Genomic DNA, 27,084 nt, shown 5'->3' with positions numbered 1-27,084 from the left:
TTCCTCTTGATTGTATTACTCCTGAATGTGACGAGGATGTTCCAGTCTCGAAGCAATGTCCTAAGGGGTCAATATAGTTCATAATGAAATTGGCAATAATATAATCAATTCATTTAAGATATTCCATACTCAAAGATTTATAGTAATGAATTGGTAGATTCTATAACAAATAACAAACTATGAGAATGTGCGATTGAATACAATTAGTTGTTTTCTATTATTATTCATAGTACAATAATGTCTGGATAGATGAGTATAATAGTTCCTTATAAAAACGCTCTAAAAACCGTTCCCTGGTAGTTCGGAATCCATCTAAAGCTGTAGGTCTAATCATCTCTCAACATCATCAGTTTCATTATCCATGCACAAGCCTGGCTTGATCCTTTAAGGCATCACTAAGGCATCATCCTCAGCAATAGAATCCTCCCTTATTTTTAGTTAAAGATTTTAGAATACTAACATCACTATTAATTTATAATAATTGTTTGTATCTTTCCTACTGTTAGAACAGAAGTTAATATCAAAAAAAGGACATGATAATAATTATCAGAGGAGAACAATATTGTTGGAGAGCTTTTTCGCTCCACATTGTGAAGGAACAAGCGCGTGCGTCGAGTTTTTCTATTTAGAGCCAGCACACTTTGGAGTGGAAAACACTCGTGGCCTGTTGCTTGTTGCAATTGACTTGACTCATGCTCTTGTTTAAAATTCCCCCACTTATCCTAGAAGAAAGGTGACCTCTAACATCTTAAGCTCATCATATTTACAAATTCATGTCTTTCACATTGGTTTCATTGAGAAATCTTCACTTCGTGGAGAAATTTGTTTTGAATTAATTCTTCAACTCTTAGAAGTTTTCTCTCTCAGTATTCCTTGACGTAATTCTCCCTTCTATAGTTTTTCGTTTTTCCTTGGTTATTAAGCTCTCCCAGCTTCAAAATTTTTTTTATTATCCTATTATGAGTTTCCTCAAACAAGATAAAATCATATTATTTTGAATTGTTTTATTCTAATTTATATCATCAGATTGATGATTTGGTGTAATAATTGAAATGGGCATAACCTATGTATGTTTGGACAATTTGAACTAAATTAGGAAATTGAAGAAGTCTTGATCAATAGCTTGTTTTTCTTTTCCGATAATTGTATTGTTTATTTCAGAAATAACTAGTACTCTTTTAAGAGCCCTATGAAAATAACTAATTAGAATGAATGGAGCATACATGAATTCCATTCGTTATTGTCAATTCATCACTGTTGGAAAATGAAAAATATTGAAGAAATCTCAATTTTTTTATTGTTTTTGGTATAATTTATCCTTCAAAAATTCTGTATTATGAATGTAGCCAACTTATGATACTCGTAATAATTGCTTCTTTCAATATGGTGCATCAATGAAACCTCATATTCATATAGTCAATCTCAAACCTCCACCAAAGTCCAAAGATTAACTATTGAGCAAATAATTCGATTATTAGCAATAGTTCATAACCATGATGATTATTTAATTAGTTACTAGATTATTGCTAGCAGTGCAGTAGATTATTGGAGACATCCGTTTTAAGGCAAACAATTCAGAAATTCATTGAGAGGAATTAGAAATCTAAATTTTCCATCCACTCAGGATAATGATATTATATTTCTACTGTCTTTACATTTGGTTGATTGAAAGCTGCATCTGTCATTCTCATTCCAAATTACAAAATACTTGAAATAGATGCATGAAAAGGAGAGGATGCATAAATATGGATTTAAACAAGTCAGTGTCAGAGCCCGTATCTTAGTTAGTGAAAGTATTTTTTTCCATTTCACCTAAATTTCACACTCAACCGTCGTCGTCTGATGGAAATAGTCCCATTGAAGCACATGAGATAAACATTTTCACTAAACCGGGCACAAACAAACACTAATAGGCTTTACTGATATGTAGGAATCTAACTTAGTTCTCAGTTGAATACACCAGAATAATTCTGAATTCGGATTTTTTTTTGTGTGTTGTTGAGGAGGTGATGTGGTAGATATTCATATTGGATGAGAATCCCTCGTTATAGTCAAAAGAACTGACTATTTGAAACTATTTCAGATACCAGTTTTGGCTGTAATACTGCATTATTGATCTCTAGTAATCTCCACAAACAAATCTTTAGCAAACGTTCACTGGAGACTGATTTGATGTGTATTATATTGTTCTATTTTGTATTATTGATAGACCTACATGTATTCTAAACTCTTACTTTTGTACTTTTTTTGTATTATTGATAGACCTACATGTATTCTAAACTCTTACAACATTCAACATCCTCAAGGGTAGGTTGTCAAGTAAGTAGCATAGAGAAATGATAGCATAAGTAGATATACCATGGTATAGGGCGTTCATGTCGCATCTTTTACTGTTATCCCAAGCCGATAGTTCACATAGTTTTTTACCATGCAGCTGCGTGACGCTGGTAGTCTCTCAAATTGTGCCGTTCGTACACTCTCACCCCAACAAAACAGTAGAAATCAACAATAATCGACAGTAATCGGCTTGAGATAACAGTAAAAGTTGCGACATAAATTCCCTATACCATGAGATATATATCTACTTACGCTATTGTTTCTCTATGTAAGTAGTCAGTGAATTTTTGAGGGTAGGATGATAATATTGTAAACATGGGATCAAGCACATGTTACTTGAAGAACTCGCATTTCAAATTAATACGAGAGATCCCAAATTCAGTGCTTTCCAGTTGCGAATTCCAAATTTCGAGCTGGCGGAAAAGTAACGCACCTCGAGTGAATTATTCACATCCCCTAGCTGGCATGTTCATGCGCATAGCTCCGAAGTGTGCTGTCTCTAGAAGGCGGTTAGCAACAGCCAGGCCCGGCATTAGCTCAACACACACCAGTTTACTCCGAGCTCTTCCACTAGGAGCCAGGTGATTCCCGTTTCGCCCTCTTGAGTCTCATGACTGAGCATGTTCTTGCAATTGACATATCACGCGCGGTTATTCGAATTTTAACAACGTTGTCGAAAACTATCTCATCTCATTGCTCAGTATGGACCGACTTCACACTTAATTGAACAATGTCTCTCAGAACTCCGCATGAGTTTTGTGTTTTTGCTCAAAGTGTGTGAGAAGGCTTTCCAGCGAAAAAAGCGTTGATAAAACAATACTGAAATCAACAAGGTTTGTGTTATAGAAGTCCATTACAATATTGTCTCTCTTAAGAGGCTTCATCCTCCAACAAATACATAGAAATCAAACATTTTACATAGTTAACATCAAACAATCCACCCTCATAACCAGTATAGTCAGTGTTCTAAAGATTATCTCTCAGTATATTCTGTGGTAAAACTTTGATCATCTATTAGAAAAACTAACTTACTGTATAGTGTTTATCAGTGTAAAATAGTGTAGATTCTTCTGGCTGTGTAATAGTAGTATATGTTGTAACAGTATTTGGATTTGTAAAATTCAGAACAAATCAGTAATCTTTGCTCATCGTGTATAAATTTTGAGTGATTGTGAATTGGATTGTGAATTGTGCCAGGTGAGAGGATGCTGCAAGTTTGCTGTTGGGCCACAAGGATTTCAAACTTCTCTCCAGCAGAATAAAAGGTAAGACTCGACTTTTTTTAAAATTCTTGCCAAATAGTATGATTGTCTTTTTAGTCTATTTGGATTTCCTCAAGCTTTTGAATTATCTTCATGGAAAATTTGACGGGAAAGTATTGTTAATCTCGTAATCCTGAGTTGTAACCTACTTGTTGAATATAACATACAAAAACGAAACAAGTATAAAATTAGAATATCCTTGAAAAAATTATATGATGTGTTATCATTCAGTTATGATCAGAGTTGTTGAGATTTGAGATGTTTCAGCAATGTTGCTTGTGGTTGAACATGTAATCGGTAAAACATGCTAGTTTTTTGCAAAATCGTCAGAGATTATTCAGAGATGAGTTTCAACTTACAATAAATTTAAATCCAAGTGCAATGATTTCGTCTGATATACTAATATTATCACGGAAAACTTCAAATTATTATGATAACATTTCTACTAACAGCACGAATACATTTGAAATTGTTTCTTTCAATGTTTATGTTGTCACAAGGGTATCCACAAAGTCAACGTTCAATTCAATTCAATCAACTCTTAATTGTTAATCAAATTGGTTTTTCTCTTAATTAACAATTCAATAGGCTCCCATAAATAGCTCTATACAGTGAGATTTGTTAATAGTGAATATTATACCATTTGAAAATGTGAAAAAATCAGTATAATAGGGGAGTAGTTCTAATATTGAAAGTAATATATTTTTCAAGATAATAGTTATCACACAAACATACAAAAGAAATTCACAAAGTTTCTAGAATCTAGAATAATGTGAGTATTTCAAAATGCATACGGATATTATAGTCGATTTCAAATCATGAAATATATTCCCGTACCGTATCTCAATCACGTTTGTCATAATCAGTATCAAGGAGAAGTACTTGTTGCCACTCTTCATGAATAATGATATTACAAGATTATAAGAAAAGTTGATCAGAATGGAAGATGCTCGATCTCGAAGGAAATACCGATGATAAGTAGCCTATATTTGAGAAGCCATGAAGTATATTCGATGAAAGTCGGAAGAGATACTGAATATCCACAAAGTGTAAATCTTTCAGCAGTACTGGCAGCAAGCGGTAACCCATCCAAAAAGGTGCCAAGCAAGCGTTACCTACCTGCAAATTGAGTATGTCCAACTACTGAGCTGGAATGTCGTAATGAGAAAGCTAATAATGCTCTTTCTTGATCACTGAAATTCATTCGTGAAACCTAACGTATTGCTTATTATATGAACACCAACTTGTTCAAGAAATTCACTTACTAAAACAATCCAACGAAACGCAGAATTCAATTAATGAGCCAATATTGCTGTAAAGCCCGGTCCGGACTGTAAAGCCCGGTCCAGACGCTCAAGTGCAAATGCGGATTCGGATTCAGCGCCCTCAAATTGATAAAATGCCTCGCAAGTACTTGAAAATAAGCAAGTTTTTTATCGATTGTAGCCTATATAATGCCATTTAACCCTTTTTTTCTTCCTTGATCCTCATGATACTCTCAGAATTTGATGTTGATATTACGATTTACTATCATGATATATCAAGATGTACTATACTGTTGATAAGAATACTATCTACAAAATTTAAATCCATTTACAATCACTGTGTCTCGAGATATGACATTTAAACAAAGCCATTTAGCGATTAACAGTAACATTTTTGTCATCATGTTGTCAAATTTAGCATTATCCAGTTGAATCAGCGAAAAAATATGATATAATTATTACTCATCTACCGGAAATATGTCAACAAAAATAGGAAAACGGACGACATAAGACGGATGCGTGTGGACGCAATTTTACATCCGTCTTTTGCTTGAACCAAACGTTCCGTCTTTTGCTTGAGCAAAATAAGGAAGGTGAACTTGAGCGTCTGGACCAGGCTTAAGGTAGAAATATAATCAAGCAATATTGATGAATTTTATAATGTCCTCAATTTATACTTGGTATAATTGCGTTATAGCTGAGAAATATGATTTTTTTGTATAATTTCTTGCTTGCAGGAGTTAAGTTCCTTTTTTTAATTAATTAAAGAAATATTGAGCCTTTCTAGAGCTTCGTGGATACCCAATACAAGAGAACTTATGTATAAAGCTACATAATACTTCTAGCTCATCCCCTTGGGATATTGCATCAATGAGCGATCGATCCTCAAGGCTGCGATCAATAAATACTTCATCCTCCTACCTAACGTATCCTTTAAAATTCCACGATAAATTCCCCACTAGAAGACGAAGAGTTATTATTCCATCGTACAGCCTGATGCTTCAACAATGAGAGGAATTATAGGCTCCTATTATCCTGAACAAGGCACGCTTCCTCCGAACCGAGACAAGACTCCCGAGCCACACCCCTACTAATTTTCCCGAATTTTCCGCTAATTTACAACGTCTTCGCCGTCGAAATTGTGGTGGCTGCGAAACTCGTTGCTGCAGTTTAGTGGTGACGATAATCATGATGGCAATGTTGATTGAAGGCATCAACAAGCATGGCATCGCATGGCAGTGCGTCTATTCTTTTATAAATCTCAGTAATTGGCTACGGACTACCGAAACGGAAAATTGGCGCGAATTTTCCAACAAACAAGGTGGAGTAGATTGACGTGCGCGCGGGAAACATCGTGTCTGGTTTTCCCGCCTTTATCTTCTCTCTCTCATTCCCTCTCTTCCCTCTCTCGCTCCACTTCTAGCCATTGTTCATTAAGTGAAGCAGTCATGCTTCAACCCCTAACAACTTCTCGACCCACTTGGTCTATGAAATCATTATTTATTGAGATCTTGTTTGGTTTCTTACCTATTGTACGTTTTGTTGTCTGGGAAAATTGTTTATCGAAGTTATTTTGAGATGGTAATTGATATAGGTATAACTCTTGGTAATTGATATATTGATAAATTGGTAAACAATATAACTCACGCTTTTTCTTCTTAAGGCAGATGAATAAGACTGCTCCTTCATCTCATTCATCTTCAACGCTATATTATACGTTGAATGTCTTCCCACCATCGAATAACTAACATGAGATCAAAGTCACTATGATAGTAAAGAGAAAAGAGAATATTATAATAATGTTTATGATGAAAATATATTCCTATTTTGATTGGGGATCAGTTGTGGAGTTTATGCGAATCAATAGTCACAGCTCTGTGGAAATCTCAATTGAGATACATGTAAACTGCGTAAAAGTGTGAAATAATACTTCAAATTAGAGAGAATTCAATGCTCTATAGGCTCATGACCAACATGAATTTCTCCTATCAATTTATAAAAAGTAATAAGTGCAAAAATAGAAAAAATTGGCGGCAAACGTGTTTCTTTCAAAAAATTAAAACCTTCAAGAGCGGATATCTCGGAAACTGGAGAAGATATAAAAAACGTTGTGTATGAATATTGTAGAGAATTATGTAAGCTTCAATTTTGCATTCAACAGTTATGTTAGTAAGATAGATAGTTTTGGAGTTATAAGCGAGAAACCAAACAATTGTACCTTTGAACCACCTCCACCCACTTACTTAGTCCAGTAATATCACCATGCAATTTTCATTCCACTGACCGAATCTGAATTGTTAGCACAGTAAGTAGGGAGGGGGGAACTTTCAATATACTTACTTCCTTACTACCCTTGACAGAACAGCGGAGACAAAAACTGTCTTCCAAACTTCTCCCTCTATAACCTTTCCTTGACTGGACTATAGCTTTCGGAAATTATACTGTTCATAAAATTTGGAAGAAGAGCGTTATTGGATTAAGCCTGTTGCTGTACCTAGTCATTGCTATATGATTTGTGATGATTATATCAATGAATTAAAAAATAACGTAGGCTAAAATATATTTCTTCAACGGAGTATCAAGAATTGAATTATTATTACTATATTTGGCCTAAATTTCAAATGTTCAATTGCTTTCTCTTATCAAGTTTAACCTGATTAATGAATCCCTGGTATAAAGTCTGGTACAGAGTGTTTGATCATAGGAATCCAATTCTGCTTGCCAAATCACATATTCTTCGAAGATGCTTGAAATACTATGTACCAGGTTGCACAGAAGCCGGTAAAATTCTAATCGTGATTAATTTCAAGAGAACCATCAGAGAAGCCGTCTTATCAAAATGGCCTTCTCCTAATGGTTCTCGTGAAATTAATCACGGTTAGAATTTAACTGGCCTTTGTGCAACCGGGGCTAAGTATTTATGGATACTTGGTCATTTTATATAGTTTCTGAAAATATTATTCAGAGGAAACAATAAGTTATAATATTATACCTCATATTATACTTTATATTATTATTACTTTATATACCATTCATTATTATTATTATACCTGAGTTATCCAGAGAAAACAATAAGGTACTGTAGTCCAGTAATAGTCTATCACGATGCAATTTTCATTTCACTGACAGGACTCTGAATTGATGACTTGCTCAACGAACAAATAATATGATACAGTATTATCAAATTAATTCGTCTATACTCTTTGAAATTAATCGTACTCTCTCAAATCGATTCATCTATCAATAATTCAGAAACGTCCTGGAAACTGATCCAAAAAATTCAAATTTCAAATGCAATCCCAATAATGGAATTTCAGTCTAGCCAGCAGCCATCAAAAATGGGGCTCAGTGTGATTGATGATCACCGGAATTCTGGCGAATAAAATCATCTCCATTTTCTTAGTTGTTCTTCAACGTCACGACGCTGAATGAATTACGCCGGCACCGCTGCTACTGTATTCATAACTCACACATTTCTCCATACATATCTATAGATAAATGCGTCTATGGAAACCCTGTGTTGAGGACTAAAGGAAGGCGTAATAAAATTTTTATTACGGGTATGTGACATGTTCCCATCGTATGTGTTTGCGAGAGGGCACTGAGCATCACGTACATAATAAAATCGCACATAAAAATGTTTACTGCCGGCAGAGTAAATACGGCGACCGGGCGGATGGCCCACATACGATATTTTTATCAGCGCGCCCCCCATGTCAACTGCTGATAACAATATTAAATGATAAGCCGATTGATTCCTGTTTTGCGAATTTATTGGGTAGATGAAAATATAGTTCAAGGGTCACTCAACATTTATTTGTTAAGTGTTGTTCGTTTGTAATTCGCAATGGAGAACTCAAATTATAATTAATGTTTTGTTGGAAATTGTAACTATATAAAATATTTATTAATATAAATGTAATATGAATAGAAAGCAATATAAATTCAATTCATTGTTTGGATGGGATTATAGTTCGAGGGTCACTTATTTGTTAGGTGTTGTTCGTTTGTAATTAGGAATGAAGCAAATCAAATCAAATTGGTTTTCATTATACATGATTTCAGGGTACAAATGAGGGGCCTAGATGCAAAAGTCACATTCTCCATTTTTTTGAGAAATTGAGTTATTTATATGGCTGTGTTCGTATTTTAAAGGGGAATCAGACTGTCTGGTTGTTTTGTAGCAAAACTCACTTTTACAGACCTAAAAATTGTATTGAAAATCACGATTTGGATCAAAAGTCACATTTACCAGTCGATGTTTTGCAGCAAAACTCACACTCTCCAGTTAAGCCAATCACAGGGCATCTGAAGGTTGCAAAGCATCATGGGTGTGCTCAGTTCATTGCTCTCAGTGCTCTGTTTCGGTTTGCACTTTTGTTGGTTAGATTCATTTGTTTTGATCGTCCACCTGAATTTGTTATATTATTATTTTGAATTAGTTCAATATCCAAGTAGTAAGGAATTCAATGGAAGAGCAAGTCAAGATTTCTACTGGAATGACTAGAGAGAAGAAAATATCTCTTGATAAGTGGAAGCGAAATGCTGCAAAAAAACATGGTGATATTCAATATGGAACCACTCATCATTCCAAAATCTAACTCATTAAAACAAACAAAAAAGGACGATGTGAATAATTTGTTGGAAAAACACTATGGTGATCAGTGGAGGCAAAATAAAGAGTTGATTTTCTATAGAAAAACTATTGATGGAGCTGTTGATGAAGATGAAGAGCCAACATGTGAGCCGTTTCAGGAAATAAATTACATCAATGTTTGATGTCATACATTAATCATTATTTTTAATGTCATTCTTATTTCTACTACTATGAACAGTTTTTTTCCATAATGTATTTGAAATGTATGTAAATACTTGTTATTTTTTCATGAGGATGAAGAAGAGCCTTAAGAGCCTTTTCCAGAAATAAATTACAGCAATGTTTGATGTCAAAAATAAATGACTAATAATATTTCAAGCTTATTAATTTCTACTGCTATGGACAGTTTTTTTACTATTTATTAAACATGTATGAAAATACTCTTGTTTATTTTTTCATGGTTATTCCTCCTGGTAAGAATGTTATCACAAATCACTTACTATTTATTTTTCTTGGTTCTAGTTGTATCCCATCTATTTTGGTACAAAACTTACATTCTCCATGTAAGTTTGCTTCAAAATTCACATTTAACCAAATTTTGCTACAAAACTCACACTTTGTGTATTTTGAAGTTAAATTCCTGTTTTATTTAATTCAACAACTTATTGAAGCTGTGTGCGAGTAGTTGGTATAGTTTCAAGCTTTGCTTGAAAAAAAACTTGCAACAATATCCTTATTTTATCATCATGAAACAGTTTTTTGCGGTTTCCCAAAAATTTGGAAAAGTGGAGAGTGTGACTTTTGCATCTAGGCCCCTCAAATATTCATACCATACAACAACGTTACATCTTCTGCAACCAAACAATCATAGATAAAACTTACAGTTGAACTTGAATAATTAATCATTATAACTGAATCTAATTGCTATATATCTTAGCTACAGGAAATACAACATTATACTTTAAAGAACTTCATGAAAACACTCCACAAAAGCAAAGCCTGTATGTGGAAGAGGGTCTTGGCGATGATTAGCTAACGTCTGACTGTCCCCATACTTGCATCTATCACATTCTTGAGACTCGAATTAAAATTTATTCAATGTTGTTGGGAATTGTAACAATGTAAAAATGGATGTGGGAGATATTTCATCGGATTTTCAGATAATATCCATTGAAAAATTGTTCTACAATTGGAGCTTTATTATAAACGAATGGCTGTTGAGTGGGAATGGAAAGGCATAACGAATAGGTCCTGAGAATACAGATTACTAGTTCATAGATTACTAGTACTGTCGGTCCCCGGCTGAAGTATGACAGTCGTAAGGCCCATTGACGGCTTAAATTATATATTCAGGCGGTGGAACATTCCCGAAAGGGAACTCCCCACCAACAAAAGCCATACGAATTTATTTATTTTACTAGTTCATAATCAGCTAAATAGGAATTTAAACAATAAGTTCTATCGAATATTCTGATCTCTGATGATGTCTGCACTGTAATTATTGACAACGGAGGAAATACCTATAGGAATTTGAAGAACGCTACTTTAAAAAATCGTCGTTTTACCCGAGAAACGGTCAAAGGTAATAATTGAAAATACTACTAAATATGATATCATGCTCAATATGGCTGGAGGAGAATTAATGTAAAAACGATATTTCAACGATTAATTTAGTAATGCTTCCAGGATTGAATAATGTCCCAAGATATCATCCGTTTTTTTGGCTGATGAAGTACTTAGGCCTATACTTTTTGAATGTTGAAAAAGTTTTATGTTAACAATTCTGAGATTACCGTGTAGGTTTTGAGGTGAAAGTTGATTCAATATAATTATGTTTTTTCAATAATTGGCAATATAAAAAAAGTAAATTCATATGGCCTTTGTTGGTGGGGAGTCCCTTGCAGGAAGGTCCCACCGCCTGAATATATCATTTAAGCCGTCAATGGGCCTCACGACTGTCATACTTTAGCCGGGACTGACAATTCAACGTGCCCATCCGATAACACGGGAGTGATCTGGTTAAAAAACGTTTGATAATGAAAGGGTTTGAACCCGGGATCTCTATGCTGCTACGCAAGCACTCTATCCACTAGACCACGGATGACTCCATTGGCAATATAAAGACTTGCTAACTATGAGAAGAAAGACATGTTTCTGAAAATGAAATCCTACAAGTGAAATGGAACGATGAACAAACGTATTGGAGCTACATTGATTGGAAATTTTGTTTTTCCATACTCCGGATTGCAATAGAGAGATATTTATTCTAACATTATTATTCATTGAACATGGCCTATTTATTATTCTCTTATAATTTGCATCATTTGTTACACTGTTTGATAGAAAATATTTTCAGGATAATGGATAGAGTTTAGTCCATATGCATTGAAGGAATGATCTTTTCTACTTATTAGTCATTTTGTTAAAATGAGAGTCAGTACTATTAAAAAATGTTAGGAAAATATTAATTAAGAAAACTATTCACAGTGCTACCGAATTTCAATTTTAATGGATTCCAATAGCGACAAATTTTTTTGAATCATCTTATTAATTTAGACTAATCTACTAATATATTATTCGTTAGTACACATTGATATATAGATTTATTTTGAGAGTAGAGTTTTTGACTTTGTGAATAGATGATTCTTATCTACAATATTTAGTTGTAGGATAGCTATAGGAATAATTTAATAATTAGATTATACTGTCATTTGAGTGAAACTAAAATTTTGACGTTCTTGTGATGATTTTGAATAAATAAATGAATAAATTCAAACATTTGGGAAAGTTTCAACAGACGAGTCCAATCATTTAGATTTCTTCAATAGACTAGTGAAAGTTTTTCCAGTATTCATCAAAACAAATGCAATAAATAAAATTATTACAATCATTATCACTGAACAGAATATAAAATATACATATTTCTAAGATGATGAGCTACTAGTATTTCAATGAATTTATTGAACTTTTTTTATCAATCCTATCTGGAACAGTTGAATAATTCAATAACAGGGAACAGCTATCAATTCTCCACAGAGCTCAATTCAAATTACACAGGTTTCTAATAAACCCACCAAAGTTAAATCCAACACTTGTCAGGGAAACAGATTCCAGTTCGATTCTGACTTCCCCTCTCACTCCACTCTCTCCACCAAGTAAACAACTTCTGTAACATCTCTCCTTTCTCGTAATGAATCTGCCACCTTTTTTCCCGCCAGACTTTCCAAGGCCCGAAGACGGGCCTTCTAATTAATTCGCCTTCTGAAAAAGCTAATTAGTTTCCTTCCGAACTCGTCAGACTTGGCGGGAGTCGATTGCAAAAGAGAAATTCTTTCTCCCACCCCCAAACTGAGGGTACTCTCTCCCTCCAGCTGCTACCACTATTCATCCGGCCCCAATGTTCACTTTCAAAGACGATTTTCAATAAAAGCGGTCTCCTTAATCATGCCTCAGCCACTAATTACACGTTACCGGTATTCATAAAAGCGCTTTTTGGTATTTGTACGGTGCGAGAAAGTGTACCTGAAAGTATACAATGAGCCGACAGCCGCCTACTCAATGTCTTCTTTGACAAAGCACTTTCTCCGACTCGGCAACTAGTAATGTAGTCGCAACTTCTGAGGTTTCGACAAGAAATGAGTAATCTGGTCTTGATTGTTTGATTTTGTGTTCATTTATGGTAGAACAAGTCGCTCAGAAGGCGATTGACAAACCCATCGTTCACTATTTGAATATCACCTCGTATTTTCTTATAACATTTTGAACAGATTTCATCTTCAGATGGAAATTACTGAGATATTGCAATTATCCGAATGCTAATGAATTAGTTATTATTATTGAACGAAAATACAAATTGAATGCTGTAATTCACCCCGAAGACTTCTGCTACTGCAAATATTGACAACAGGGTAAACATCTAGATGGAAATTCGATGAGCGCTACTATTCAAAAATTATTTGTCAGACCGGGAAATAGGAAATTTCTCCTATTAGTCCAGGCGCTGGCTTACATTGAGCATACATGAGAGAGGCAGAGAATTTGACTTCGGATTATTGTTAGGGGGTCTTTAGTGTATATGAAACTCGATGTCGTCACGTCCCAGGGTGGTCGACAGCTTGGGGGGGAGGGTGGTAAGTTGTAAAAAACGCGCGCTTATAAAATCGCCTGTCCTGCAGTTACTATTCATAGTACAGCTTTCAATTTTTTCTCAATATTATGTACACATAAGTGGCTTTCAATGTGGTCCTGTACATTTTTGCGATAAACCGCATAGTTTTTCCGTAAAAAAATAAAATATCTCGAAAAATGTATTTTTTTATTATGGACTTTTTGTTATTTCTCGAATATTGAAGTCATTAGCCGACTTAGAGGAAAAGGCGCCGAATGAACGGTGTAGGCCGTTTCTTCCTGAATCCAATGATATATATAGTTTGGGGGTTACGATCATAGATGCGGCGGTGGGAGGGGTATAAGTAGCACTGTTACGCTGCGGCGCGGTCCTCCCCCATGATTAATGCACGTAATGGCCTGTCTATCCCATCGCTCCTACTAGTCTTTGCATTCAAATTATGTATTTCAGGAACGCTATCTTATGTATTTTCGGTCGCTGAACACGATTTTTCAACTCTCAAGTCTCAATAATTGATAGCTCTCATCATAATATAATAATTATGGTCAAAATTACAAACTTCATCTCATTCTGCAAGGAAACTAAGAAATGACTGTTTGAAATAAACGAAACTTGGGTTTCAAGAAATATATTAGGATAGAATAATGATAATATTTATATGTTTATGTTCTATTGTTTTTATCTCAAATTAATTTATTGTGATGCGCTGCAGGCTAAATTATATTATTAATCGCACACTGGCCACGCTTACTTGATATAGTGGTCAGTTAATTTCCAAGAAATATTTGTGGAATTTCTTAGTTCTTCATGGTGGAAATGGAATTCATCATTCATTCATTATCATAATGATTATGTTTAGTATAGAAATGTTAATCTTTCGTGAATCTTCAGTTTGTCATGAACTTTTGAGAAATTATATCCAATAATTATAATAATGGATATGTGTCAAATCAAAATGAAATGAAAATTTAAATATTCATTCATATTATTTCTAATAGTATTATTATAATGATATTTCACTAAATTTTGATTGATTCATCCATTATCGTATTCCCGTTCAGACTGTTTTGAAATGGTAACAAGTTATTCAGTATCAAAATTTGGGATTCGAATAGTTTGCCATGCCTGTTATTCTTTCCCAAACATATTTATATGATTTGTAATTTTATCCAAAAATGAATGAATGAATGTATGTATCTCTGCAAGTAGCTAACGTATGGATTATTCCTTTATAGATTCTTGCATGTCACATTAATAAATCTCTGCCACAGATTTAGAAATCAAGTCTCGATGGTTTGGAGAGCATATTATTGGAGTGATTCTTTTACTCTGCTGCTTCTAATAATTTATGTTCACTACCTTTGTTTGATTTTAGACCATAGACATGAAAAGCTATGTCCACCTGTATCACTCCATCTTTATTGAGAATTTTCATAACTCTTCTCATCACAAATTTTCCATAATCTTGTAGCGTATTGAAGTTTTGAAGAGTGAAGTAGGAGTTGAGTTCAGGAGAGCCATGTCATTATGCGAATTTGTCAACGATATTTAGGGATTTAGTCAAATCCACAACTAGTTTCACTTACAATTTCATGGGCCAAGTGAGATTAAGAGTTTTTTTTTCAAATATCCATCAGATGTTGACAGAGATTGCGGTTATTGTAGAAATGCATGCTGCACTAAAACTTCAATGCTGAATTATCTTTAAACAGCTACCTAGTAAAAATACAGAGATCAGATCTTTTTGTTCTAGAATCAACTAAGACTAGGATTTTTGTTAGATTGCATCGTGGAGAATGAAAGAACTATGCTTCTTTTTATAGGTGAGAATACACTTTTACAATTTGCCACAACCATGTTCAGATAAAAATCGTTGAAGACCGAATAACTATTTCTTTCTATACGTTCAAAAGAGAATCACACACTTCTTCACTTGCTTCCAGACCATTGATAACATTATGCAGATTCTGTTGTCCATCAGAGTCTTGAAGAAAAATGTTATGTTCTCTTGAGAAGGTTATGCTTCTAGAAATCATTCTCATCTCTCATTATTCTTGTTTTACTCCATTCGATGACTTTCTTCACAATCTCCAGTGATATCCATAATGATGTCAACATACTTGAACAGAATATCTTGATGAAAGATTTATTTATATAGTAGCAGCCATTTTAGGAAAGCCTTTGAAGAACTAGCTATTCCAATCACTCAGTTTTGGATGATCGAATGAGGGTTTGCTCCAAAGCATGATCGGTTGTCACATTTATTAACCCTTCAAGTGATGGGTGTGTGCATACAGTGCACAGACGATTTCATTGTTAGTGTGTAGGCACACTACTGCGTCATCAGACCTTCTCCCCACCAATTACCCTCCTTCCATGCCTTCTTCAAGGCCACTCAATAGATTGAGCAAGTCCAGTTGACAGCACGCTCTTGCTAGAAGTGTTTGTTTCCGACGCCACACGTTTTGTGCATCCAGTGCACAGCGCATCATAATATGTCACAAAGTAATTCACGGAAGAAGAATGTTGATCCCAGTGATTATGCCCGGATTTTGGATGAACTATCGGACTTGGAAGATAGGAATGAAGAGTGCTTGGACAATGACCCATCTGACTGTGAAGAAGATGAGCAAATTATCTTCTCCGAACATAACACAGACTCAGAAAATGAAGATGTGCCGGATTCATTGTTACAAACCAACGTTTCTACACTTCCTGGAACTTCAGCTATGGATGACTTCAATTCAACTGATGAAGAGGCTCCAGACAATGAAGGTAACTCTGATTTCTTCATTAAAACTATTTATAAAAAGAAAAAAATTAATAAAAAAGTTATGAAGGAAGTTAGTGAGACTCACAAATGGAAAAAAACGCCCATCAAGAGCAAGTTTTCAAGAACTCCTCGTAAAAATATAGTTAGAATGATACTTCCTTCTACAAAAAATTGTCATGATGTCAAAGATGAATTTTCTGCTTTTTCTAAAATAATCAACCAAAACATGATCGATGTTATTGTGAAACACACCAACAGTTACATGCAGAGGACTAGGGATATGGCTAACCTGGATCAAAAAGAGAGTTCAAAAAGACAACTGATTGACACCAACAGAGAAGAAATGCTGGCTTACATAGGTGTATTGTATTTGTTAGGTAGAAAAAAAATGTCTAAAATAAATCTTGAGGAAGCATGGGCAAAAGATGGGACAGGACTTGAAATATTACAGGGTGTCATGGGCATGAGGAGATTTAAAAATTTGACAGCAGCCATCAGATTTGATGAAAAATCTACTAGAGAGGAACGAAAAAAGAATGACAAGTTGGCAATAATTCGCGAATTTATAGACTCTTTCAATTATAATATTCAAGAATACTACACTCCAGGAGATCAACTGACAATTGATGAAAAACTTGAGCCCTTTCGTGGACGATGTTCTTTTATACAGTACATCCCGAACAAGCCCGCCAAATATGGGATAAAAGTTTTTGCAATTGTTGATTCCCGAACATATTACTCACTGAAGCTGGAAATTTACTGCGGAACTCAACCTGAAGGTCCCTACAGTGCATCCAACACCCCCATGGATATTGTAAAAAGGCTTGTTTCTAGGTATGAAGGTTCTAACAGAAACTTGACGACAGATAACTGGTATACCAGTTATCCCCTTGCCAAGTACTTACTTTCCAAAGAAATTACCCTTGTTGGTACCATGAAAAAAAATAAAAGAGAGATCCCGGACGAATTCCAAGCATCCAAGTCGAGAGCAGTGGGGAGTTCAGTGTTTGGATTCCAGAAGGATATTACACTGGTCTCATATGCAACAAAAAAAAAATAAGTGTGTCATACTACTCAGTACAGTTCATGATGACAACAAACTACATCCAGAAACATCCAAACCAGAAATAATCATGGACTACAACAAGTTCAAAGGAGGGGTTGATACAGTTGATCAACTTGGGGGGAACTACACTGTAGCTCGAGGAACAAGGAGATGGCCATTGGCGTGCTTCTTCTCGTTGTTGAATGTGGCTGGGATGAACTCACAAATACTCTTGAATTTCAGTTCGCCAGACACTTCACCCAAGTTTAGAAGAATATTTTTGTCTAATCTCGCCACATCTTTGATGAAACCTCATCTCCAAAGAAGAAGAAGCTTGACCTCACTCCCTCTTCATGCTCAACACATCATCAAGAGACTGATACCTTTATCTGATGAACCAAGCCAAGCTGATAATGAACCACAAACTAAGAGGCCCAAAGGACATGGTCGCTGCCACGTGTGTGAAGGAGCTAAAAGAAGCAATACAACAATAACTTGTGAACAATGTATGAAGTTTACTTGCAAGAATCATATTGCTACACTGTGCATCAAGTGCTCTTCCAGCAATGAAGTTGTTGAAGATGAGGACTATTCTGACTAATTATGCATAATTTGAAATATTTCTCAATCTTTTTCACAATATTTTCATGATAATCCACAAAATAATTTAGAATTATATTAATAAATCTTTCATTTTTTATACATGAAACTGTTAGTATTTTATTTATTTGCCATTTTTCTGTTTTATATTATTTTCTCTAAGCTTTATGGTGTTATTGAGTGCACTGAGAAGACCTTCAGCCGATATGGCCACTTGAAGCAAGAGTGTAACTATGTCTATAATTTAATATAATTCATATGATATATAAATATTATCTATTGAAAATATATTCAATATTATACAAAATATATTTCATAATATAAAGTTGGTGACATATCTGTCACAGGTCACAGTAGAGGTCTGTAGCTATAGTGCGGAGAGTAGATATATTTTCACACAAAATGCTGACAGCATTAAACAGCGACCATCTTGGCAAAAGGTCTTCTCAGTGTGACTCAATAATATCTAATCAATTACAAAATACCTTCTAGGCATCATTCAAGTATATCCTAATTCAAATATTTAACTAAAAAAAGATTAGAGATGGGAATAAACCGTTATGCACTGTATGCACAGCCCATCACTTGACGGGATGAGGAAACACCCATCACTTGAAGGGTTAAATTTTCAAGGTTTCATTTGACAAAGAGTCAATGTATTTGACTGTATAGAGTTAATGTTTCCTTATTGGAAATTATTTTCTACTTCTATGGGTATTTTTTCTATATTTTCTAGATATAACACAGACTCCATAACATAGTTTGTGTGATTGAATGAAAAAAGTATGGGATCTTTTCTCGTACAGTTTCTATGTGCAATACCAGAGTCCTTCCTTATGAGCATGAATACAATTTAAGATAATTTAAACTATGTTACAATAATCAGTCATAAATTTCAAGTAGTCATTGATTTTGCATTGTGATTCTAAAAAAACTCCACAAATAGCTCCTGTCTTCTTTCAAAATATACTTTGACAATCTCTCATGTTTGAACCGTTCACGAGTCCTTGTAGTTGTTTCATGGAATTGATTGCTTGCTCTCACACCTTAATTATACTGATCTCCCCTCAATAGATTTCCAACAGTATTCTCTCCAAATATTTCAAATTCAAGAAAGATATCTCCCATTCCACTTCCATTCAAGTACCACCCCAAGACAATCAGTCAAACTCAGCCAGATGAAAAGTGTCTATTCGTAGATATAAGTCACAGAGATCAGTTGATAAAGCTGCGTTTACACCAAAGTTATTAACAAAATGTTAATAACTTAATCTTTATAGACTCTATTAGATTAACGTAACTTGGCAAACACATATGTCCATTATGTGTATGATAAGTTATGTTCAATGTAATAGAATCTATAAAGATTAAGTTATATTAACATCTCGATAATAACTTTGGTGTAAACACAGCTTTAGAGTTGTATTTCCTTTGTAATAAAATATTTAGTCATATCACATGGGAGTAATTGGCATTATTTGTGTTCCAAATGTAAATTTATATTAAGAAAATATTTTACTCCTGTTACACGGTTCTCTATATGGGGTAGCCTATATTATTTGTTTAACTTATTCCATTACTTGACTTTCGCAATTCCAAAGTGATCATTGAACTAAATCGAATAATTATTCTCTCTTAATGGAATATCAGTTTTTTATCGACTGAGAAACACATATAGGATTCCTAACAAGATGGTTTATCATTGCAATGTAATCATAAATAATGATAATGAGATGAAGTTTGTAATTTTGACCATAATTAGTATATTATGATGAGAATTATCAATTATTGAGACTTGAGAGTTCGAAAATCGTGTTCAGCAACCGAAAATACATAAGGTAGAGTTCCTGAAATACATAATTTGAATGCATAGACTAGTAGGAGCGATGCGATAGACAGGCCATTACGCGCATTAATCATGGGGGAGGACTGCGCCGCAGCGTAACAGTGCTACTTATACCCCTCCCACCGCCGCATCTATGATCGTAACCCCCAAACTATATATATCATTGGATTCAGGAAGAAACGGCCTACAACGTTTATTCGGCGCCTTTTCCTCTAAGTCGGCTAATGACTTCAATATTCGAGAAATAACAAAAAGTCCATAATAAAAAAATACATTTTTCGAGATATTTTATTTTTTTACGGAAAAACTATTCGGTTTATCGCAAAAATGTACAGGACCACATTGAAAGCCAGTTATGTGTACATAATATTGAGAAAAAATTGAAAGCTGTACTATGAATAGTAACTGCAGGACAGGCGATTTTATAAGCGCGCGTTTTTTACAACTTACCCCCCTCCCCCCCAAGCTGTCGACCACCCTGGGACGTGACGACATCGAGTTTCATATACACTAAAGACCCCCTAACAATAATCCGAAGTCAAATTCTCTGCCTCTCTCATGTATGCTCAATGTAAGCCAGCGCCTGGACTATATTAGAGTAAATAGGAGATTCCATCCAAGTACACTAGAGCAAATTAATGAGTTTTATCATTGTAACAAGTCAGAAGAATATTCTTTTGAGAAAAGATTAGGATGAATAAGACAAGAGTGAATAATTATGTAGTTTTGACTGATTGTTTGTTAATCCATCATCACTCACTTGCCAAAGAAGAAGAAGAAGGAATATACATTTCATTTTTGCCATTCGAGATTTGGGATGAATCTGCAATTTTCAAAGTATTTGTGATTTATTTTGAGTCCCTTAGAAAAAAATGATGTATGGCATAGGTTACATATATTTTTTATATGTTCAGGAATAAATTCACGCATTACAACTTGGAAGCAGTCTTATAAAAAAATGATAATGATATAATTATCATTCATACCTTATTTTATGATAAATGAACGTTATAATATTAACACAAACTTTTGATGTTTGATGTCATGGAATCCTATAACAAGCCTTCTGGTATATTTATGTTTTTGAAGGGATTCAAAGATCTAAAGGTTCAAAGAAACTCACACGTCAACCGAAGCTTATTGTGTGTCAATTCTGTTATAAAATAGTCCTTTCACATGAAACGGTTCCCAGATATTAATAATTGATGAGATTGGATTATTAATTAAAAACAAATTCATAGTGTAAAATAATACTGATGGGAAACCAGCCTCTGTGTACGTTTTAAAAGAGCCAAAGTTTTCGAAAATATCCTATTCTATCCTAATCTTGTTCAAAGAATTCATATCAACATAGGTGCTAATTATTTGTTAGTTTGGAGTGTTTACAGATCATGAAAATGAATTTCTGTAACAATTTTGAATCTGAAAGTTTCAAAACTATCATTCAATTCATGTGTAAGAATCGAACAAACACCGAGAGTTTGATGAACTCTCAAGTTGTTTTGCTCTGCGGCGACCGCTCATAAGAGTCTGAGCGGACGGAAATCTGTTCAGAAAGAAAATAAAAACTAGAAAGCGTTTCCCCGACTTCATCCCCTTTTGGAAAATACAGTTGGTGCCCACCCATCCCCTACATAATTTATCACCGTAATTAATCAGCTTCCAAAGCAGTCTGGAGTTTTTTTCTATGGAGAATATCTCCCCGGTTTTATTTTGTGTGCTGTGTAACCGCGAAGCAACCATTGGTTGGCTGGCACTTCTTTTTATATAAAGAACAGGCTCGCATTGTACAGAAACCCTAATGGTTACAGCGTGAATGATTCGCAAGCTGTTTTCTACTTTTATTTGCATTTTCTCTTATTTTCCGACGGATTGGTTGCGTCGTCGCTTCCATTGACTGTGTGGTTTCCAGGAGTGAATAATCCCCAACAATTTTCATTTGAAGTCTGGCTTTTTGAAATGGTTGTTTTCAGAAATTTGATCTGACTAGTTGAGATTGGGACGACAGTTGAGGTTTTTTACTGTATTAAGAGTCAGAAGCTTCAGTATTTTGAACATGTGATGCGCAATGAGAAGTACAGATTCCTGCAGTTGATAATGGAGGGCAAGATTTAAGGAAGACGCCGGCCTGGAAGAAGGAAAACATCCTGGTTAAAGAACCTGAGAGAGTGGTTCAACATTGACTCAACATCTCTGTTCCGAGCTGCAGTCAATAGAATCCAAATTGCATTGATGATCGCCAATCTCCGTCGCGGAGCCGGCATATAGAAGAAGAAGAAGTTGAGATCTAAGTCAATGTTACTAGAGGAATATAATATGAAAGAGTATCATGATTATTTTGTTAAGAGTTAGCTTTTTTATATATTTATGTTAAAAACGACACCGATGTGAGAATTTTTTTAGATGAAATACTAGGACAATCCTTGTGTTTCATCTCTTGCAAATTTAGATTATGACATAGCCTAAGAAGTAGGTTAGACTATGTTCCTTTCACTTGTCCAATTTTCAGTATAAACACTGTCACGTTATTCTTTATATTTAAATAACGATTAGCCTCCTGCTTGGCATCAGTCGGTAAAGCATGAGATTTGATATAATTAGGTCGTGGTTTTCTAATAGTATTCAGTCTTAAAAAATCTTGATAGGCCTAGATATGGGCTTCTCCAATAACTCTTGTAATTCAATAAATAATAAATATATATATAAATGATACTTATACTATAGAGTTGAGGAATAAAAAATAAATTGCACACCATGAAAGCTTCATACATATATTACATAAATAATGCAAAGATCAATCGAGGCAAAAAATATATATAGAGCGATAAAAAATATAATATAAAAATAGAACAATAATTGAAATCAATAAAAATATCACAGGCTAACTTTATATTCTAGATTTATGGCACGAATCATTACCATGTGCCTTTATCTTAAAATCATATGCATTCTGTTGCATGTAGCTGCGACATGCACTTGCTAATACTTGTCGACTTGGATAATTCAATCAAAAATATGTGCTCTAAGATCAGCTTGATAAATTAGCCACTAATAATCCAAATATATATATATATTAAAATCTCTAGTATTTAGTAGATTTATTTGTATCGAATATATATTTTTATCTCAGGGTGCAAGATTCGGCACCTGACGGAATAGGTAGAGCCATTCATCTAGTGAATTAGAACTATGATAAATTATCGCAAATTGTATTGCAAAAAATTAAATATTATATGCATATGTTTTAATAGCCTAGATTTCGTACTTCTTTGATTAAATAGAAATTTCTAAAATATTGATCTATATTTTTCTTTCAATTAAATATCTTTAATACTAATTTTTACTTGCGCAAGTATTACTCTTATTAATTTCTCAATTTATAATAACCCTTTCGGCGAGCTAGCTTTGATCATCAGATTAATTCGAAGCACTAGGGCGCCCATCACTAAATTCAAATTTAATCACTCACGTGTCGAAAATCTTCTTGTAAGCCGCCGATGTCGATCCAACTCCATGTGGTCCGGGAATATGGTAGCCGGAATCGTCTCCTCTAAGGGGTTATAAATTTAATTAAAATGAAAAATGACTTCTGCTTCACAATAGCATCACGAAGTCTTTTAAGAAATTTAATAATTTACTTTAACTTTAATTTTTACAAAATTATTAATAAGGTACTTCGCTCTAAAATATTTGGGGTCCTCTTATGGTGGCATCTGGCTGGCGAGTGCTGGTTCTTCTTTCTCAAGTTTTACAGATCCTCTTTCCGACTTTCAAATTAGCATAAAATTTAAATATCTTAATCCTCCGCCATTAAATTCAAATAGATCTTACAAAAAATACCGAAATATTGCTTAGATTATATGATTAATAATTTCTTTGCATTCGAGCCATATCGATAACATAGATTACACAAATTTTTAACACAAATCTAGTACATTATATAAATATATATAAATATTTTTGAATTGGCCTACAGTTGCCGCCTATTAACTGCCGTTTTACTATTGGTGCATGCAAATTTTATTCGGTATTCATGCGCCTGGTAACTCTTATTTCCTGAATACATTAAATTATTTTTATTTGGTTTTTTATTTATGCTCTTTGCATGCTAGTTAATATTCTATACATTAATATTAATTCCATGCTACCTAATAATTAGCCACGTGGACAGGTGTTTTTTCACATTGCACACCATCCGATTGCAATAAAGCTCTGCCAAGGGGTTTTGGTCAGATTCTACGTTCCTCGGTTTGATCGATCTCTAGGTCACCGATCCGTGAATACATCTACATAACCTCAATCTTCAAATATTTTATATAATAATCTATTTATGAGCAATAAACTTCCTTCAAATCCTTTTTAGGTTCTTGTACCATTTAGCCAGAACAAGCTGATGCTATCTAATCTTGGTTATTATCTGCTTGGCGATATTAGCCAATTACTTTATTTTTAGACCTATTACTATTTCTGTTAGGGCTTTTTATCTACCCAGATTTAATATGTTACACGCGCCCCTGGGTTTGAATTCAAAATATTGAGAATCACAATGTTTTTAATGAAAACCCACCCTTCAATACATCGATATACACTATACTTTATTTATAAATTATACTCTCATACTTCTATCACAGATCGCAGACATATTTGCTGCATCTCCTTTATACCTTTATCAAATACAATAACAAATTCTCCTCCTCAACACACATAAAATATCATAAATATAAGCTTCTAAACGTACTCCTCCTGACAACACTTAAAACATAGTAATTTTTAAATTCGCCGCTTGTAGGGCCGCCAACTTAACTACACACATTTCATAATTCTCATAAATGATTCCTTTTAGACAATAATTTCGATTCATAAACTTCTGGGCTTATATCTTATAGTATTTCTTAGGTCTTAATATAAATAATTTTCTATACATCAGGTACAATACTTTCTTTTGCTAATGGTTCTTTGGTTTTGGTAGCTGGTATTCACTTTAAGTCTTTTCAGGTAACAAACGTGGCATAATTAAAAGTAATAAATATAAAACATATAAATAAATATATCGACATTAATAAATATAATAAATAACAATAATAAATAACTTTTTGGGTACAGTATTTCTTTTTATAAACATATGTTCAACAGACGTCACCTATTTGATTTAGGTGGCTTTGCTCAGCTGGTCGCTGTTCTACATTTCATAGTGCTACATGTTACATCAGAATTTGCTGTCGAATTTCATAACTAACCTAACTGCTCAATTTTTTCTCTTAAAAAGGTAATTAACAAATTTTAATTTTATTATCCCCGCTTGTGTCCTTTTTTATCTGATGTATATAATTTAATTACATATTTAAAAATTGTTCTTTTCCTTATTGCAGGCTTCTAACGGCTGGAAGGAATTAAAACATTGGATTGTTGCCACGAGGTCCTATACCAATATTAAATTTATTAAGGAAGGTTAGTAATCGGTTTGATAATAATGTTTTCCTTGATTTCTTATCATATTTATTTCAAATTCTGTGATATTGCATGTGGAAATGTTGTGATTTACTTGCATCTTCTTGCATTCTGTTTTCTTCCTTATTATTTCTATTTATTCCGTTGAGTCTCGATATTTTCACTTTAGTGGCATTGTTTATAATTCTAGTTACACCAATAAACGACTTGATAATATAGAGCTTCCAATCATCTTCATCCGATACTTTCCACTTAAATTCATTATTAGGCTTCATCATCATAATAAACAATTCAATAATATAACACTCCCAATCAATACTAATAAATTCTTTCAACAATAACATGGCCTTAATTATAACATCAATAGCATCACTTTTCAATATTATCACAGACATCATAACAAACATTAAACACCATATCCAAACATTTATTATCTCTTTAATAGTATAACTTCTCATCAGATAGTAGCCAGGTACTTCCATTTTATTAATATTATTTTTTAATTTTTTCACTCTTCCTAGACACCGTTTATCCTTCATCAGTCTCAATAAGTAGTCCACTCCATTATTTTCCCGGCATGAATCCATAATAGTATTCCTATCAGTTCCGTTTCTGTCATATTCCTTTGGCCTATTTTTCCGGTCACATCGTTGATCATCTCCCTTAAAACGAATGTGCCGCGGATGCACGCCGTCGGTCCGCTCCTGTCCTCCTCGGTGTCGGTCCGGTGTCCTCTTCGGGCGTTTGAACCGTGCATGCGGCCGGTATGCGCGCGCGTGGTTCCTCCTTCGTCGCTTCTTCCGCCTCCGGGCCTTGCGATGCATGCTCCTTCGGTCATGTAGTCCGTTCTCCTCGTCCTGATGCCGGTCGGGTGTCCTCGGGCGCTTCCGTCTCCGGGCCTTGCGGTGGTCGCTCCTCTTATCCGGTAGTCCGTCCTCTTGGTCCTCTATCCTGGGTTCCTTGGGGTGCCTTGGTGGGGTCGAATGATGCACGGGTGCGGTGGCGGTCTCTTGATGCGCGAGTGTGACTTTCAAAGCGGGTAGTATGGTGGCGGTCTCTTGATGTGCGGGCTGCTCTACCTGCGGTGATTGGACTTCGGTGGGAAACAGGATACTTAATATGGGTTGATGTTTGCGGGTTGTTTTAATTTCATGGTGGGCGGCGGTTTTTGATGGTAGGCTGTCTTGTATTGACTTCTGTTTTTCTAATATTTTCGGTAAACCGTTCACAAAGGTGGTATATGAGGCTGTAGTATCTTTATTTTCTCTATCTATTTTTTCTGAGCTTGCGTGGGTTGTATCGGGGTTATCATGTATTCGTAATTTTTTAGCTGTAGTCTTCTCTGCGTTTGGTGGTGGGTTATCTTGTGTCTTTTGTTTATTTGATCTGGACGCATGCTCTAATGTGTAGTTTGTACTTATTTGATGAGGTGGCGGTTTGTAATTTCTATTGTAATTATTCTGAGTGTAATCATTATTTGTGTTAAATCGATCACGGCCATAATAATAATTTCTTTTGTAGGTTTGCTGTGGATAATGATTTGTTTGACAATTTTGAAAGCTTCTATTATTCCAATTATTATTGTGTTTATGATCATTTCGGTGTTCAAATTGAGGAGTAGGTCGTGAGCAATCATATGGTACTGATTCATAATTTTGGCTGTTATATTGATTAAATTTTGAGTTATGTTGATTTGGTGCGTATCTCTGGTCTGAACGGTGGTTTGATATTGCCATCACAGACTGTATGCCATATAAATGATTTATCAGCTGTTTGCAATCA

At 34.5% G+C, this 27,084-nt stretch overlaps 1 protein-coding gene across 1 annotated transcript in view; it reads left to right on the top strand.

Moving 5' to 3' along the window:
* The first annotated feature begins 2,886 nt into the window (after positions 1 to 2,886).
* The window catches only part of LOC111051716, a 546,966-nt gene continuing 522,768 nt past the window's right edge, over positions 2,887 to 27,084 (top strand). The window contains exon 1 of the mRNA XM_039436102.1: positions 2,887 to 3,602. The gene's annotated coding sequence lies outside the window, so the exon portion shown is untranslated. The remainder of the gene's footprint in view (positions 3,603 to 27,084) is intronic.

Source organism: Nilaparvata lugens, chromosome 10 (genome assembly GCF_014356525.2).
Source record: "Nilaparvata lugens isolate BPH chromosome 10, ASM1435652v1, whole genome shotgun sequence".
Lineage (NCBI taxonomy): Eukaryota > Metazoa > Arthropoda > Insecta > Hemiptera > Delphacidae > Nilaparvata > Nilaparvata lugens.
This window is presented reverse-complemented; position numbering and strand designations above follow the sequence as displayed.